Genomic DNA, 17,573 nt, shown 5'->3' with positions numbered 1-17,573 from the left:
ACAGCAATTTTACCAGGATTCTACCTAAAATTCAGTTGCCAGTTGGTTCTCTATCTCACATCCCTATATCATGATCACTGTGCAAAATTAAACCTTCTCACTAGGTTTAATACACATATTGCTTTCTGCCCTCTTTTCCCTAACCTAGTAATGTTCAATGTAGGAATTTTAAAAATTTGTTTGCCTATGATAAAAGAACTGTAGGATGCCATTGGCACTTAACAGGTGAGGCAGAAGAATATGGTGTATCCTGCAGTACATGAACGCATTGTGCATTACTACAAAATAAAATGATCCAAATTTTGCATGACTTAAAATGTCTATTTATGAAGGGGGACAGAAACATTTGCCTAAGCCTGAAACCAAACTTCATTTTTAATATCATGCTTTTTTAAAAAAAAAATTGACATGTAAGTTGTACATACTTAGAGAGTATAGTGTGACAATCTGATATATGCGTACAATAGTTAGTAATCAAATCAGGGTCATCCAGGCATGGTGGTGCACATCTGTAATCCCAGCAGCTTGGGAGACTGAGGCAAGAGGATTGACAGTTCAAATCTAGCCTCAGCAAAAGTGAGGTACTAAGTAACAAAGCAAGGCCCTGTCTCTAAATAAAAATACAAAATAGGGCTGGGGATATGGTTCAGGGTCCAAGTGACCCTGAGTTCAATCCCCAGTAGGCCCCCACCACCACAAAAAAAAAAAATCAGGGTAATCCACTTCTATCTTAAACATTTATTACTTGTGTTGGAAACCTATGAACTCTTCCCTTCTAGTTTGTTTACAAAACATATAATAAATTTTAAGCTACAGAACTTAGTCTATTTAAAACACAGAACTTAGTCTTACAATCTAACTGTATTTTGGTACCTATTATCTGATCTCTCTATATGCCCACTTTCCCCCCTTCCTAATCTCTAGTGATCACTATTCTACTCTATGAAATCAATTTATTTGACTTCCACATGAGAACATGCACTCTTTGTATATTTACACACAGTTCTTTTTATAAAGATTTAATATACGCTGAATTTTCTAGGCATGTATTTACACATAAATTAAGCAGAACTTTACTATTTTTCAATTTCAGAAAATCAAGTCACATTAACAATGCCAGTCGGTCATATTTAAGTGGATAATACAACATGCCTTTGCAGATAATGCATTCATTTTTTTCTATTTATGAATACAAAACTCTGATACTTCATCAATATGTCCATTTCAAATCTAATGACTTTCACCTCTCACAATCAACTGCTAGACTTTTCAATCATATCAACCCATTCTAACTCTGAAATTTTAAATTCAAATACTCTATTCTTTAAATCACAACTAATTCAGTTCTTGCATGGGCACACCTGATTATGTTTTCATTTTCTCCCTCTCTCATCCCCACTGCCCCAAATCATATTGTTCTCTGCTTCATTCCAGATGTATCAATAAGAAATAATCAGAAATACAGAGTGTTTACTATGTGCCAGACACATTATACCCACTTTATATGGAAATATTAAGCCCTCAAAATATTCCAATAAGATAGGAACTACCATTCCATTCTGCAAATGAAAATTGAGCACAGAGAGATAATGGACCTTGTCTAATCAATGGCAGAGATCCAGAGCCCATGCTTTTTTTAACCACTACACTGTACCCACATTTTTTACTGTTGATTCAAATATTCCCGAACCTATTACTCTATTGCAGTTCTCGCCTCTTAGCTTGTGCGCCTCACCAATTACTTTCTATCTCTCTACTAGAGCCTCCCCATCAGCAAACCAACACTTAGAAAATTCTCCTCATTCCTCCTTTGCATTCTCAATCTATGAGAGCCCTTCATGGACTGTCTTGCACCCCAAACCAGTCTAGATCTCAACAGAGTCTCAAGAACCATTTTCTCTCTATCAACCTTTCTTTCCTTTGAACTCCTGTCTCATCAACTAAACCATAATCTCAGATTAATGCTCAAATTATTTTTACACAGAGAAAAAAACCATTTCATCTAATAAATTCACAAATTAATCCTCTATTTGACAGCTAAGTACTACTCAAAGAAATCACACAAAATGATTATTGTAAATTTTTAACAATATCCTCAAACCCCTACCTCAATGATCTCTTCCAATAACATGTAATATTTACCAACATTGTCTTTGACTTTATTATGAAAATGGAGGCCGTCAGACTGGATTTCTCTCAATTCTTCTGATCTATCGTCCATAAAAATATCTTTAATCACTTACTCTTATTTCAAGTCCTAAATGAAAAAAATAATTCTCTTCTACCCAAGAACAATTTTTTATACATTATATCCTTGAATCAAGATTCTCCAGCCTTTACCAGATATTACCTCACCTAGACTTTCAAGCTTCTACTCTGGTCGACTGAATCCTTACAAAGGAAATACCTATTTACCCATAAACACACATTTGTACACAAGTACACAAAAGCCTTCTTTGAAAATTCATTATCCACTTCTCACCTCATCTTCTCATCCAAATTTTTCAACTACATTTAGACTTGCTTTTCCTTCCTGTATTTTCCATACAAGAACTGATTCCCACTGAACCATTCATTAACCCATTGAAACTGTTCTCCCTAAGGTAACCATTTAATTATCAACTCAAAAATATTTCTTAGCTCTAGCTTTATGAAATTCGGGTTCATCTGTCACTGTTGATAGCCCTGTGTCTTAAAACTATTTCCTTGCTACCAGTATTTTGGCTCTCTGCATATTTTTTTACAGTTCCCTCTCTCTCTCTCCTTCCTTACATTGTCTTCTGGCACTGAATTCATAATATGCTAATTTCTATGTAGTTCCCATCTTTGGAGCACAATTTTTTAATTAATTTTTATTTATATATAACAGCAGAATGCATTACAATTCTTATTACACATATAGAGCACAATTTTTCATATCTCTGGTTGTATACAAAGTATATTCACAGAAATTCATGTCTTCATATATGTATTTTGGATAATAATGTCCATCACATTCCACCATCATTTCTAATCCCATGCCCCCTCCCTTCCCGTTCCACCCCTCTGCCCTATCTAGAGTTTGTCTATTCCTCCCATGTTCCGCCTCCCTACCCAACTATGAATCAGCCTCCTAATATCAGAGAAAACATTCGACATTTGGTCTTTTGGGGATTGGCTAACTTCACTTAGCATTATCTTATCTAATTCCATCCATTTACCTACAAATGCCATGATTTTATTCTCTTTTATTGCTGACTAATATTCCACTGTGTATATATGCCACATTTTTTTAATCCATTCATCTACTGAAGGGCATCTAGGTTGCTTCCATAGTTTAGCTATTGTAAATTGTGCTGCTATAAACATTGATGTGGCTGTGTCCCTGTAGTATGCTTTTTTTAAGTCCTTTGGGTATAGACTGAGGAGAGGGATAGCTGAGTCAAATAGTGGTTTCATTCACAATTTTCCAAGAAATCTCCATAGTGCTTTCCATATTGGCTACACCAATTTGCAGTTCCACCATCAACGTATGAGTGTACCTTTTTCCCCACATCCTTGCCAACACTTATTGTTGTTTGTCTTCATAATAGCTGCCATTCTGATTGGAGTGAGATGAAATCTTAGAGTGGTTTTGATTTGCAATTCTCTGATTGCTAGTGATGATGAACATTTTTTCATATATTTGTTGACGGATTGTATATCATCTTCTGAGAAGTGTCTATTCAGGTCCTTGGCCCATTTATTGAGTAGGTTATTTGGGTTTTTGGTGCTTAAAAACATACATTGGAGAAAAGATAGCCTCTTCAACAAATGGTTCTGGGAAAACTGGAAATCCATTTGCACCAAAATGAAATTAAACCTCTCTCTCTCACCGTGTACAAAATTCAACTCAAAATGGATCAAGGACCTAGGAATAAAACCAGAGGACCTGCATCTAAGAGAAGAAAAAGTAGGCTCTAATCTGCATCCTGTGGGATTAGGCCCCAACTTCCTTAATAAGACTCCTTTGGCACAAGAATTAAAAGAATCAATGAACGGGATGAACTCAAAAGTTTCTTCTCAGCAAAGAAACAATCTGTAAGGTGAATAGACAGCTTACATCTTGGTAGAAAATCTTTACCCCTCACGTATCAGAGAGAGCACTAATCTTTAGTGTATATAAAGAACTCAAAAAGCTAAGCACCCAAAAAAAAAAATCCCAATCAATAAATGGAGATCAATTTTTTAACATTCATTCAATGATTAACCTCATTCCTTTTTTAATTTCAACAATGCCTTCCAACAGATCCTTAAATTATTATTGCTAATCTTATCTTCTCTTCCAACATTCTCTTCAGAATATTCCTGCAAACTGCCTTCTGGACAGGAATACATAGATTTCCCTTAGATACTTCATATGCTCAAATCTAAAATTTAATTCACCATCCCTAAACCTGATTTTCCTTCACCAGTTCTCCATATCATGCAGCAGTACTCGTCATCTGGTTACTCACAGAAAAACATATGATATCAGGCTTTCTTCCTTATTCATCCAATTCATCACCACTACTGCGTTTTCAATTCCTTCCTTCAATATTCTTGATTACCACTGTTTGGGTTCAAACATTTATTACCTTTAATAGAATATACTAGCCTCCTGCCCATAAACAAACTACCTGCCATCTAAGTAGCCTATAAAAAATAGAAATTTAACTAAGTCACTCCTTATCTTCAAGCTCTTCAATGATGCCCCACTGCCACAAAAAACAAAACCACACACCATACACACATACACACATACACAAAAAAAAAAAAAAAAAAAATCCTGATCTAATTGGCCTAATACTATATTGATTCTACTGAATTGTGGAAGAAAACCATACTCACATTTTGATATTTGTTTTTGTACATTTAAGACTTGGGGAAAAGTCATATCAAATTACTGGGGGCAGGGACATGATATAAAATAATTTTTTAAAATTAAATCAATAAGAATCTATTGAATTTTTAAAAATTAAATCAATAAGAATCTATTGAATTTTTATGTGTTTGTCAACTTGTTGAGAGATCTAGAGATTACCAAAATAAATATGGTGGGGATAACAAACAACCAAAAGATTTTATCTTTCATTTAAAGGTTTGTTTGGTGGAATGTTAGAATAAAGAGACACTGAATAAAATTTAATCGTCTTAATCTGGAATTGATGAAGAGCCAGTATACAAAGTAGTTTATGAATTTATGGCAAAAAGAGGTGGGCTTTCTTTCACTTAAAGAGCAAATGACTTTGATGGCTATGGGTTAGGTGGTATGTAAGAAGATGGATTTATACTTCTCCCAGGGTTTTTATTTCCTTAGGTGTCTATGTTCTACATAAAGACTACCATAGTAGTAATACTATGAAAAGATAAATGCTGTAAGAAAGAAACACTTTTCAAATTAGAAAAGGGAGTGACTACATCAAATTATAATTCCCCAGAAAATTCACTATAGAAAAGATGGCCTTTGGTTATTACTTTGATAATAGAAGCATTCCGTTGTTTGATATAAGTATACAGAGGTTATGAGATGTAACAAAAATAACCACCTGACCCTGCCTCCAGTTCATATACTTCTCCTAAGTAATGATAAGATTTTGAAAATGTCAGGTTTTAGAAACCTCAGTTTCTAGAAAAGAAAATGAAAATTGGGGACTATATCCTCCTTCAGAGTCATTAAAAATTAATAAATTATTTGTAATTATCAAAGTGAATATCATAAATGGGTATGGATATCTTCATTTTACCTTTCATTTTACCTACTGGCTGAAAGAAACAATGGGAGACACCAGCAGTTCATAGGAAGAGGGAAAAGTGAAGTTACAGTACTAATTCTGCTGGTGTCCTCCTTTAAATTGGCAGCTTTCTTCTCCCAAATGCCACAGCTCTGTCAGAAAGCCCTCTCTGCAGACTAACAACCATAAGTCAGGGCTCCCAAAGCTAAGAAAATAAGGTCAAGAGTTAATAAATAAGATGTCATTAAATTTTAAAGTTCTGCACAACAAAGGAAAGAATTCAGAATGTGAAGAGAGAACCTACAGAAAGGGAGAAAATCTTTGCTACCTACTCTTCTGACAGAGGAATAAAATCTAAATAAAGAACTCAAAAAACTTAACACCAAATAAACAACCCAATTATTAAAAGGGCAAAATGGCAGTCATCAAGAATACAAACAATAATAATTGCTAGCAAGGGTCTTATGTTTACTCTCATATGCAGAAATTACAGAGGGAAAAGGAACAGAAAACAGGTGGGCAGGGTATGGGGTAGGTAAATTCATGAAAACCAAAGGGAGATCACTAGAATATAGGAAACAGACTAGAAGGTAGGTAGGAAGAGGCGAGAAAGAGGTAAATGATGGAGAGTGACATTGGTCAACTTATGTCATTAGACTGTGTGGATGTAAGAATATGTAACAACAATTTCCACCATATGCACAACTATAATGCACCAATTTTTTAAAGTGAGGGAGAAAAGAATTAAAGCAGGATTCACAGTAACAAATCCACATAAAGTCATCTGATTCTTGAAAATGTATCAAAAATATATATTGAAGAAAAAATAACTTTTTTAAGTAAATGGGAAAACTAGGTTTCCATATGTAAAAAAGTAAAACTAGATCCTTATCTCAGCCTACACAAAAGTCAACTCAAAATGAATCAAACATCTAGGAATTAGTAACTATGTAACTCCTAGGAAAAAATGTAGGTCAACACTCCAACATACTGATGCAATTAAAGACTATCTCAATAGAACTCCTAATATTAGTAATACCAAGAATTAACAAATGGGGCCTGGAGCTGTACTGCAGTGGTGGAGCGCACATGTGAGGCACTAGGTTCCATCCTCAGCACCACATGAAAATAAATAAAATAAAGATGCTGTGTCAATCTACAACTGAAAATATTTTTTTGAAAAAGAATTAACATATGGAATGGCTTCAAATTAAAAAGTTTCTGCACAACAAAAGTAACAATTCAAAACGTGAATTGAGAACCTAAAGAATGGGAGAAAATCTTTGCCAGCTACACTTCTGATAGAGGATCATGCAAAAAACTCAAAACTCCAGAATATGTAAAGAACTCAAAATCCTGAATATATAAAGAACTCAAAAAACTTTACACTGGGGGAGTGTGGCTCAGTGGTAGAGTGCTCACCTAGCATGTGCAAGGCCCTTGGGTTCGAGCCTCAGCACCACATAAAAATAAATAAATAAAGTTATAGAAAAAAAAAAAAAAACTTAACACCAAAAAAACCACAAATATCCCAATAAATAAATGGGCAAATGAACTAAATTGACACTTCTCAAAAGAAATTCAAACGGCCAACAAATAAATGAAAAAAAAATGTTCAACATCTTTAGCAATAAGGGAAATGCAAATCAAAACCACACTGAGATTTCATCTTACTCAAGTTAGAAGGGCAGCCATTGAGACTACAAACAATAATAAATAATGGAGAGGATATGGAGAAAAAGGAACACTTTTACACCATTGGTGAGATTATAACTTAGTACAATCACATAGAAATTAGTAGGGGGATTCTTCGAAAGACCAGCAATGGACCATCATATGACCTACCTATACCACTTCTCAATATTTATTCTAAAGAATTAAAGTCAGCATACTATAGCAATACATGCATACCAATGTTTATAGCAGCAAAATTCAAAATAGGCAAATTATGGAACAAGCCTAGGTGTCCATCAATAGATGAATGCATAAAGAAATTGTGGTATATATACACAATGGAGTTTAATTCAGTCACAAAGAATGAAATTGTTATTTGCAGGAACACGGATGTAACTTGAGAACATGTTAAACAAAATAAGCCAAACTCAAAAGTCAGAGGTTATATCTTTTCTTATATGTGGAAGCCACAGAGGAAAAAGGAAAGAAAGGTATGGGTGTGGAGGAATCTCAAGAAAATTGAAGGGAGATCAGTAAAGGGACCAGGAGGAGAGAAAAGGGAAAGGAGAGTGGAAACACTGGGGACTGATATTGGCCAAGTTATACTGTTATATTGTATGTATGTACAAATATGTAACAATGAATCCCACCATTACTATGCATAATTATAATATACCAAAAAATATGGGGGGGAGGGTGTTAAGACAGGGTCCCACAAAAAGCACCTTAATCCTTCCTGAGGGCAGAGCTCCAATGACCCAGGGACCTCCCACTAGGCCTCACCTCTTAAAGGCCCCACCACCTAAACATTGCCACACTAGGGGAAAAGCTTCTAACAATTATACCACTAGGGGGAAAAACACAGCAGTACCTAATAGCACCCTTTACCTGAGATTAAACTATTATTCTGGTGAGTTGTTTTTCTACTCCTATATTTTTAACCAATCTATACAACACCATTAATAAATATGGAAAGAAAACAAGAAGTTAAGAGTTATAGTGATTAAAATGGTACATACCACATAATTATCCTAATTCAAAATCGGACATGTGTGTCAAAAATGGGTTTGATGTTATTTTATTTCTATTTAATTCTTACAATTCTTATTACCACAGTGAAACAATGAAGGTCTCAGAGACATGCAGCATTGAGGTATTGGGTTTTTTTTTCCCCCATATGTAATTATCAAACTAAATATGTCAGGTTAGTGGGCTTAGGTTCAAAAATTCACAACAGAATACCCTAAAAACAAAAGCAAACAAACAATAACAACAACAAAAAAAAAGATTTCAAAGTTTTGGAAGGCTGCTTATCTATCTTTATACAAGTGAGAAAGGCTCAGAAATAGTAACATCAGCACAAAGAAACCAGTATGGTATCAAGCCACCTATAGAATATTTCACATAAAATGGGGAATTTAACATTAAAACCACTGATGATTTTTTAGAAAACATAGTTATCTTAAGCAGAACTTATTGTTATGTCCCTGATATAAGCCTCAAAATAAATTTTAATATCAACCTAAAATTTTGTTGAAATAAAATTTCTATTATGTATGCTGTCTTAGTCCATTTTCTGTTGCTATATGAAAATACCTGAGACTGGGTAATTTATAAAGGAGTTTATTTAGCTCACAGTACTAGAACCTGAAAAGTCCCAATAGTATGATTTTTTTTCTTTTTTTTTTATTATTAAAAAATATGGAACGCTTCACGAATTTGCTTGTCATCCTTGCGCAGGGGCCATGCTAATCTTCTCTGTATCGTTCCAATTTTAGTACTGCCGACGCGAGCACCCAATAGTATGATTAAAGGCATTTTCTTGGCTTCTGGTGAGGGCCTTATTGTATCACAATATGGTAGAAGGCATTAAAAGGTGAGATAAAGCAAGGATGCTAGGCTTGGGTCTCTCTCTTCTTATAAAGTCACTAATGTCATCATTAACATGATTTCATCTAATCTTAACAACCTAATCTTTCATCTAATCTCAAAGGCCCCTTCTTCCAAATACCATTAACATATGAATTTGAGGATTAAATGTCCAACCCATGGACTTTTGGGGGACACATTTTTATCAGAGTATATGCTGTCGATTGAATCTTTAATCAAAGGTTCCTTAGAGATAAGTTTAACTTTAGAAAAAGCTGGGTGGTTTCTATTACTAACACAATGTTACTGAAATAAATATAAAAATAGGAAAACATTTATCTCTCATAGTCATCTCCATTCTCCCTTCGGAAAATTTTCAGTCTGCATTTAAATTCTAAATTCCCTAACAAGATAAGCTGGTTCAAAAGTAATTTACTATTTTTTATTATTTTATTTTGATGATGGGGATTGAACCCAGGGACTTGGGAATGATACATAAGCACTAAGCTGTACCCAAAGCCCTATCTGGTGATTTTTAAACTGAAAAAAAGATCAAGACTTTTTACTCAAAAATGTTGGTTTCACATGCATTTTTCAAAGAAAAATCATCTTGGTGATTATATTCTATACTGGTAGGAAAATTATTCATATAATCATTATGAATTCCGCTTAAAATAGGGTGGAGTGAGAACAGAATAAGTTATAATTGTTTCATTATTTTTGTTAAAGGGGAGAGGAAGCATGGAGGAATAGTCGAACTCTAGAAAGGGCAGAGGGGTTGGAGGGAAAGGAAGGGGGCATGGGGTTATTAATGATGGTGTAATGTGATGATCATTATTATCCATAGTACAGGTATGAAGACACGAATTGATGTGAAGATATTTTGTAAACAACCAGAGATATGAAAAATTGTGCTCTATATGTGTAATAAGAATTGTAATGCATTCTGCTGTCATATATAAATTTTTATGTGACACAAATATATATATATATATATATATATATATATATATATATATATATATATATATATATATATATGAGAAGATACTTATGGTANACCAGGCTCCTTCAAATCATCCACTTACACTCTTCCCCACCCCCCGCCCGCCCACACCACCTTTTTTTCTCTATTTTCATTTCTAATGAAGAATTTCACTAGACAGTTTATCTCATATCACTCTTCGAGAACTTTCTCATGTATTCTGTCATTGAAAATATAAGGTTTTCTTGTGAGAATGAGAAATCAATTTAGGATGAAGTTCTTAAAAATCCAGTAAGCTGACCAATGAGATGTGTCTAGACTCTTCTGCAGAGAGTTCGTGAAGGAACAGCATAAGATGCTTCAAGTGACTGCATATATCTATTGTCTAGAGATATTAGACCAAATTGGCTGTCCCAAGCTATTAAAGGAAGCGAGGCATACCCTTAACATCTTACAGGCTGATCACTTACAAGAATTAACACCTATGATGAAGGAAAAAAGCAGACTATACAATCTATTATGTAGAAGCATTCAAAACCAACCAATGTCATTTATTACTACTTGGTTCCAACAGAACAGAACTTCTCCTTTCTACATTTGACAGTACTTTTTACAAAATACTACTGAGATTAGTACTAATGAAAAGTACAGACAATAATATATTAAAGTGCTCTGCAACTGCAAAATACTATAGGAACTCTAAATTGCTATTATCAATAATACTCTTCCCTAGCCAGGTGAGGTGGTGCACGCCAGTAATCCCAGGGGCTTGGAAGGCTAAAGCAGGAGGAGCGCGAGTTCAAAACCACCGGCAGCAACTTAGTGAGACTCTAAGCAACTCAGAAAGATCCTGTTTCTAAATAAAATTTTAAAAAGGGCTGGAGATATGCTCAGTGGTTAAGTGCCCCTGGGTTCAAATCCCAGTACCAAAACAATAATAATAAAAATACTCTTTCCATCAAACATTGGACTCAAGTGGAACATCCTCCCTTTTTATGAATACATTCAATATCTAGTTTCTCTTTGCAGAAAGAAAAAAAGGTAAAACAGAAAATTTACCTTAATGGGGCTGGAATTGTGGCTCAGTGGTAGAGAGCTTGCCTAGCACATGTGAGGCACTAGATTCGATGCTCAGCACCACATAAAGATAAATAAATAAAATAAAGGTATTGTGTCCATCTATAACTAAAAACATTAAAAAACAAAAAAACTTTATCTTGAAATTTAATTTCATAGACAAATATTATAGCCAGGCATGGTGGCACATGCCTGTAATCCCAGTGGCTCAAGAGGCTGAGGTAGGAGGATTGCAAGTTGGAAGCCAGCCTCAGCCACTTAGTGAGGCTCTAAGCAACATAGAAGACCCTGTACAAAATAAAAAAGGGTTGGAGATGTAGCTCAGTGGTTAAGCACTGATGGGTTCAATCCTCAGTATTTAAAGAAAAGAAAAATATTGTATATGAGACAGAGTAAATAAACAGAATGTCGATAAAAATGAATGCCTAAATTAGCATATAACATAATGACACCTCAAATATTCAAGACCAAATAAGTCAACTAATTTGTACCAAATGCAAGTCAGAGATAGAAAATAAGTTGCTACAAAAAAAATAAACAAACATAAATGCTTTCTAAAATAACATTCATCATCAAGAAAAATAAAATCTTTAAATGCATGTTGCATCTTGGCAAATGGTACTTGTTTCACCCAAAGGGTATAGCCACCACCAACCAACCAAAAGTGAAGAAATATAGAGAGGGTCTACAGAACTCATTACAAGGTGAGTCACCACAGGCTTTGCAAGCTAATTTTAAAATAACATTTTAAGTATGCTACTTAGAGCTCAGTAGTTTGTTATAAGAGAAGGCAATAGAAGAAGCTAAAGTAAAATGTTATGGGAACTCAAAAGGTCAAGGTATACTTCCTACCACTTTTCACAAAGACAATATTGGACTTGGAAGAACAATGGGAAGAGAATTACTGGACCTAGCCTCTTGCAGTTGCTATGATTAGACTATTGATCAGGGACTAATGCTGACCTGAAAAAGAGAGTAACCAGTACCCAGAATGACTCATATGAATGTGCTTTGTAAAGAGAAAAACTTCATTTGTTTCTTTTTTTTATCTTATATGTGCTTTCCATATAGAATGGACTTACATTTTCTTGGATTATCTGTTATTTACTGGACCAGAAGAATAACTCTCAAATACATTTAAGATTCAGTTCATAGATCAAACTTTTAAACACAAATATCATTTTTCTCAACAATGGAAACACATATTTTTTGGATATATTTTGACCAATGATTTTTTTCAGATTTGATTTTTTTAGACCAATTTTGTGTTCATGACAAAACTGAGAGGAAAGTACAGAGATTTTGTTTTGAAATGATATAAAAGCATTCAAGCAAAATGAGTTGTTGTTTTGTTAATTTTAATTTTCCAGGTTCTGTATTATAATTTTTCTATGAATACTTCTAAAGAGTATCTTTAATATATTAGGTAAGTATACAAGTATATTTAATACATGAACTAAGTACTGAACACACAATGGAAAACTAGACAAACATTTCTATGACTTCATAGAAGACAATCCAGAAAAGACATTCATTGAATAAATAATTTCAAAAAAACCTATAATTTTAAATTATTAGAAGTGTTATGGCCATGCACAGTGGAACACATTTGTAATTCCAGCTACCCAGGAGGCTGAGGCAGAAAGATGGCAAGTTTGAAGCCAGCCTCAGCAACTTAGTGTGACCCTACATGAAGAGGACTGGAGATACAGCTCAGTGGCAGAGCACCCTGGGTTCCATTCCCAGTACCAAAAAAAAAAAGTGTTATGAAAGGAAAATGCACATGACACATGATTCCAATAATGTGTAACAAACAGGAATACCTATCTCCTCTGGAGGCTCAGAAAAAGATCCCCTAAGAAAATAAAATTTGATTCAAGACCTAAAGGATGTTGATCAGAGTTCCAGTCAGAGGAAGCAGCACTTTTTCAGTTCCAGATGAGTGCTGGCATTTTTCTTCTGAACTTTTAAATTTTGTGTAGCTCCATTCCTCATCCTTCTCCCTATGATCACAGGAGCTATTTACCAAGCTCATATTACATGGAAGATACCAGTCTGAGCAACTGACAAAAATTAACTCAACTAGTTCACATAGTAAATATCTAGGGTAGGTTCTTCCTCATTCTGCAGATAAGGAATCTGTGAGGCACAGCCATGATAAGTTACTGGATCTACACTACACAGCTACTGGCAATCAATTATATAGAAGCCACATGTGCCAAACTAAATTAGTACTACTATTGGGCAAAGAATTCCAAGTCTCCTATATCTTAAGCTGTTATCTATGATTTCAAACTACAAAAAAAGATAATGTATAATTTCTCCAGTTTTCAGTAATCAGGAATAAAAAAAATTAATCAATATTGCTTGGAGTAAAGCATTTCAGGAACAAGAGGTATGTTTTTAGATAACTAACACATTCTTACAAAAAGTTATTCAGCCAGAATATGAAATTAAAACTAAGCAAGAGGAAACTATTATAATTTATTTAGTTCTTTCTATACCTTCCAAGGTAATGGAAGAGGATTCTTATAATTCAAACTAGCAAATATTTTAAATGTATTGGCAAAACTAATATGTAGTAAATTGGCAATGATTCTGAATAAATTCCCGAAATCAATATTTTCTTTAGGTACATAACTTTTAAACATTAAAAAAAAAAGTAACTTTTGCATGCCTTAAACCTCATTTAAAACAACATTTAAATATTTTTAAAACTTTTGGTTGTGATCAAAAGTTTCATCTGTGAATTCATCATTGAAGGTGATGTGGAAAACAGTAATTAAGTGGGTGATTGATACGACTGAAGGTATGACTCATAGTTTGCTAAGGAAAATGATTTGGGGGGGAAAAGGCTCAGGAAGAAAAGAAGCAAATAATGGATTCTGGATGAGATGAAGACCTTTCCTGTCCAAGGGCTGTCACCAGTTCTTTATTACTTGAAGATTAAGGGAATAGGGAATAAAGCTGTCTGCCAGACAGCCAAAAATGTAAGAATAACATTGTCTCTAAGTGCATCTCACTTGAAAGTTTTCAAAAACTATATTCATAAAATTAAACTTTCTATAAAAAGTTACTAGAAAACCCATCTTGAATCAGAACAATGGAAATGTCAAAAAAAATTACATCTGTCACAAATTTGAACAGAATAAAACAGCACTGTAGGTCAAATTGTAGAATCATCTAATTTTACTTCACTGGGTTTTAGAAAACAAACAGATACAATAAAGAGTTCTTAGGAGATTTAGTAGGGTTTCTTTCTGTTGTTTTTTTTTTTTTTCCACTAGCTAATACAAAATAAATATTTAGTTTTGCTACTAGGGTTCAGTAAATAGATACAATGTGTTTTGGTTTTTCAGATTCCAGAAGTGAAATTAAAGATACAGATATGATAGTCCCCCTACTCTCATGTGTGTTTGGGTGTCTGCAAACTAACTCATATATATTTGAACATACTTCTTAAAAATTTACACTTGAGGGGTTTGATTGCTATTTCTGCATTATGACTCTCTAAAGAAAATGAAGAGAATTTCATTTGATAGTTGAATTCAACAGAACATTTTACCCAATTTTTAAATTTACATTTTATGTATATGTATTTTAGAGCCCCTACTATGTAAAAGCATTAAGCTAGACACTTTACACAATTAAACTCATTTAATAATGTGTGATGAGGCTGGGATTGTGGCTCAAGGGTAGAGCGCTGGACTAGCACAGGCAGGACCCAGGTTCGATTCTCAGCACCACCTAAAAATAAAAGCACTGTGTTGTGTCCATCTACAAAAAAAGAGATCTCTCTCTCTCTCTTAAAAAAAAAAAAAAAAAAAAGAATGTGTGATTTATTGTTATGTATATACTTTGTGAGGCTAGGAAAATAATATTTTGATGATGAAGCAAACCCACTTTCTGTCACTGATGACTTGTATATGAGCAACATCTAGTCAACCTAGTACATATTACCTTATGCATATATTTTAGAACTTAAGTTAATTAAAACTTCATGATCCAAGGCTGGGGTTGTGGCTCAGCTGTAGAGCACTTGCCTAGTACAAGGCGTTGGGTTTGATCCTCAGCACCACATAAAAATAAATAAATAAAATAAAGATATTGTGTCCACCTACAACTAAAAAAAAAATTTAAAAAACTGCATGAATGATGGTGGAATGAGTTAGACATCATTACCCTAAGTACATGTATGAAGACACAAATGGTGAAAATATTTTGTGTAAAATCAGTGACTTGAAAAATTGTGCTCTATATGTGTAATATGAAATGAACTGCTTTCTACCATCATGTATAACAAATTAGAATAAATAATTAATTTAATTTTAAAAAAACTGTATATGATCTGACTCAAAGACTCAAAAACAAACAGACAAGAACTTAAGGGCTCTGTGTGACTGTGCATTTGCGCACATGTATAGATTTGGACCAAATCAGTCCAGTTAAAGAATCTTTCCTCTTAATCTACACTAAACTTATATGTTCTCCTGTATGTTGGTAAAAAGAAGAAAGGTGTGACTTTTAAAATGAAAAAACAAAAAGTGACAGGAAAAAACATCTTTTAGAATAAAGGATTCTATTTCTGAAGTTAGTACACTAAGAATATTGTCAGTATTAAGTTATAAGCAGATATTTAAAGAAAACTTGCTATGATAAATTTTTCATTTGTGAATGTACTTAATTATCAGAAAAGTTTACAGCTTTTCTTTTTTTTTTTTTGGATATTCTATCATCTAATGTTTTTGTTAGATGATAAAATAAAAACCTTATTAATCCTGCTAACAATACTATAAGATAGACAGGATGGTTAATTCTAACATCAACTTGCTTGGGACACAGTACCCGAAACTTGACCCTCTATAATGTGGGTAGTCTTTACCCAAACAGTGAAAAGACTTAATAGACCAAAGACTGACCCGCACTGGAATAAAATGGGATTCTACCAGCATATGGCCTTTGGACTCCAACTTTAACTCTACTTCCCTGTGTCTCTAGTGTCCCAGCCTACCCCCAGATGAAGGAATTCACAGTTACAAGAAACAATTCTTTAAAATCTCAATCTCAATCTTTTTCTCTCCCCTGACCACAAACACACAATTAGTCATCCCTTATCTGTAGTGTCATTTTGTACAATTTCAGTTGACCATGGTAACCTCTGATTTCTTTCAGAAATAAACAACCACTGTGGTAATACACGCCTGCTAATTCCAGCCACTCGGGAGGCTGAGGCAGGAGGACTGCAAGTTTGAGGCCAGCCTCAGCAACTTAGCAAGATCCTGTGTCAAGATAAAAAATAAAAAGAATTGGGTATATAGCTCAGTGATAAAGCACCCCTGGGTTAAATCCCGAGTATCAAAAAAAAAAAAAAAAAGAAAAAAAAAAAGAAACTATTCATAAATTTTAAGGTGTGCAGCAATCCAAATAGTGTGATGAAAATTTCACAGCATTCCACCACCATTCTACTGTGTCTGCTCTGGACATGACTCACCCGGTTGTCCAGTGTATCTAACGCTGTGTACACTCATCCTCTGTTGACCTTGATGATTTGATCAATTGTCACCATGTTGCATCCATGTTGCATTGGTATATTTATTCAAGTAAACCTTGTTAAACTTAACAACAGCAACCAGAGTACTGATAATTTAGATATGCCAAAGAAAAGCCATAAGGTGCTTCCTTTAAGCAAAAAGGTAAAATGTTCCCAACTTAATAAGAAGGAAAAAAAAAAAAAAATCAAATGCTGAGGTTAAACATAATATGTATAAAATTCAGTAGTATCCATCGTTGAGGTATTCACTGGGGATTGTGGAATGTGTCCTCTGTGGATAAAAAGGTAACTACTGTCTACATAAAAACTAACACAACACACACACACACACACACACACACACACACCTCTGTGGTTTGCACTCCAAGGGTTTATATTTTGGAAGTGTGGTCCCCAGTATGGCAATGTTGAAAGGTGGTTCAACTTTTAAGAGGTGGGGCAGACAGAGAAAATATAAGTCTTTAAGGGCACTGCTCTCATAAGGAATAGATGCATTTCGTCCAAAAGGATTGCAATAAAAAGAACAAGAATGGCCTTTCCTCATGCTCTACCTTTCTGTCTCACAAGGTGATCTCTCCCTCCCACATGTGTTTCCCCCATAATGCCATTACCATGCTGCCAAATACCCAATGGAGACCTCACGAGAGCCGGTGCCAGGCTATTTGCACTTTCAGCCCCCAAAACT

The 17,573-nt window shown here is 34.3% G+C and overlaps 1 protein-coding gene and 1 non-coding gene across 5 annotated transcripts in view; both read right to left on the bottom strand.

The window, feature by feature from the left end:
* Mettl15 (methyltransferase like 15) overlaps positions 1 to 17,573 on the bottom strand; it is a 225,817-nt gene that overhangs the window by 201,810 nt on the left and 6,434 nt on the right. The window lies entirely within an intron of this gene.
* On the bottom strand, positions 9,102 to 9,205 carry LOC125612207. The gene has a single exon (XR_007342543.1). It is a non-coding gene; the product is annotated as a U6 spliceosomal RNA (small nuclear RNA).

This window comes from Marmota marmota, unplaced genomic scaffold (assembly GCF_001458135.2).
Source record: "Marmota marmota marmota unplaced genomic scaffold, marMar, whole genome shotgun sequence".
NCBI classification, from domain to species: Eukaryota; Metazoa; Chordata; class Mammalia; order Rodentia; family Sciuridae; genus Marmota; species Marmota marmota.
This window is presented reverse-complemented; position numbering and strand designations above follow the sequence as displayed.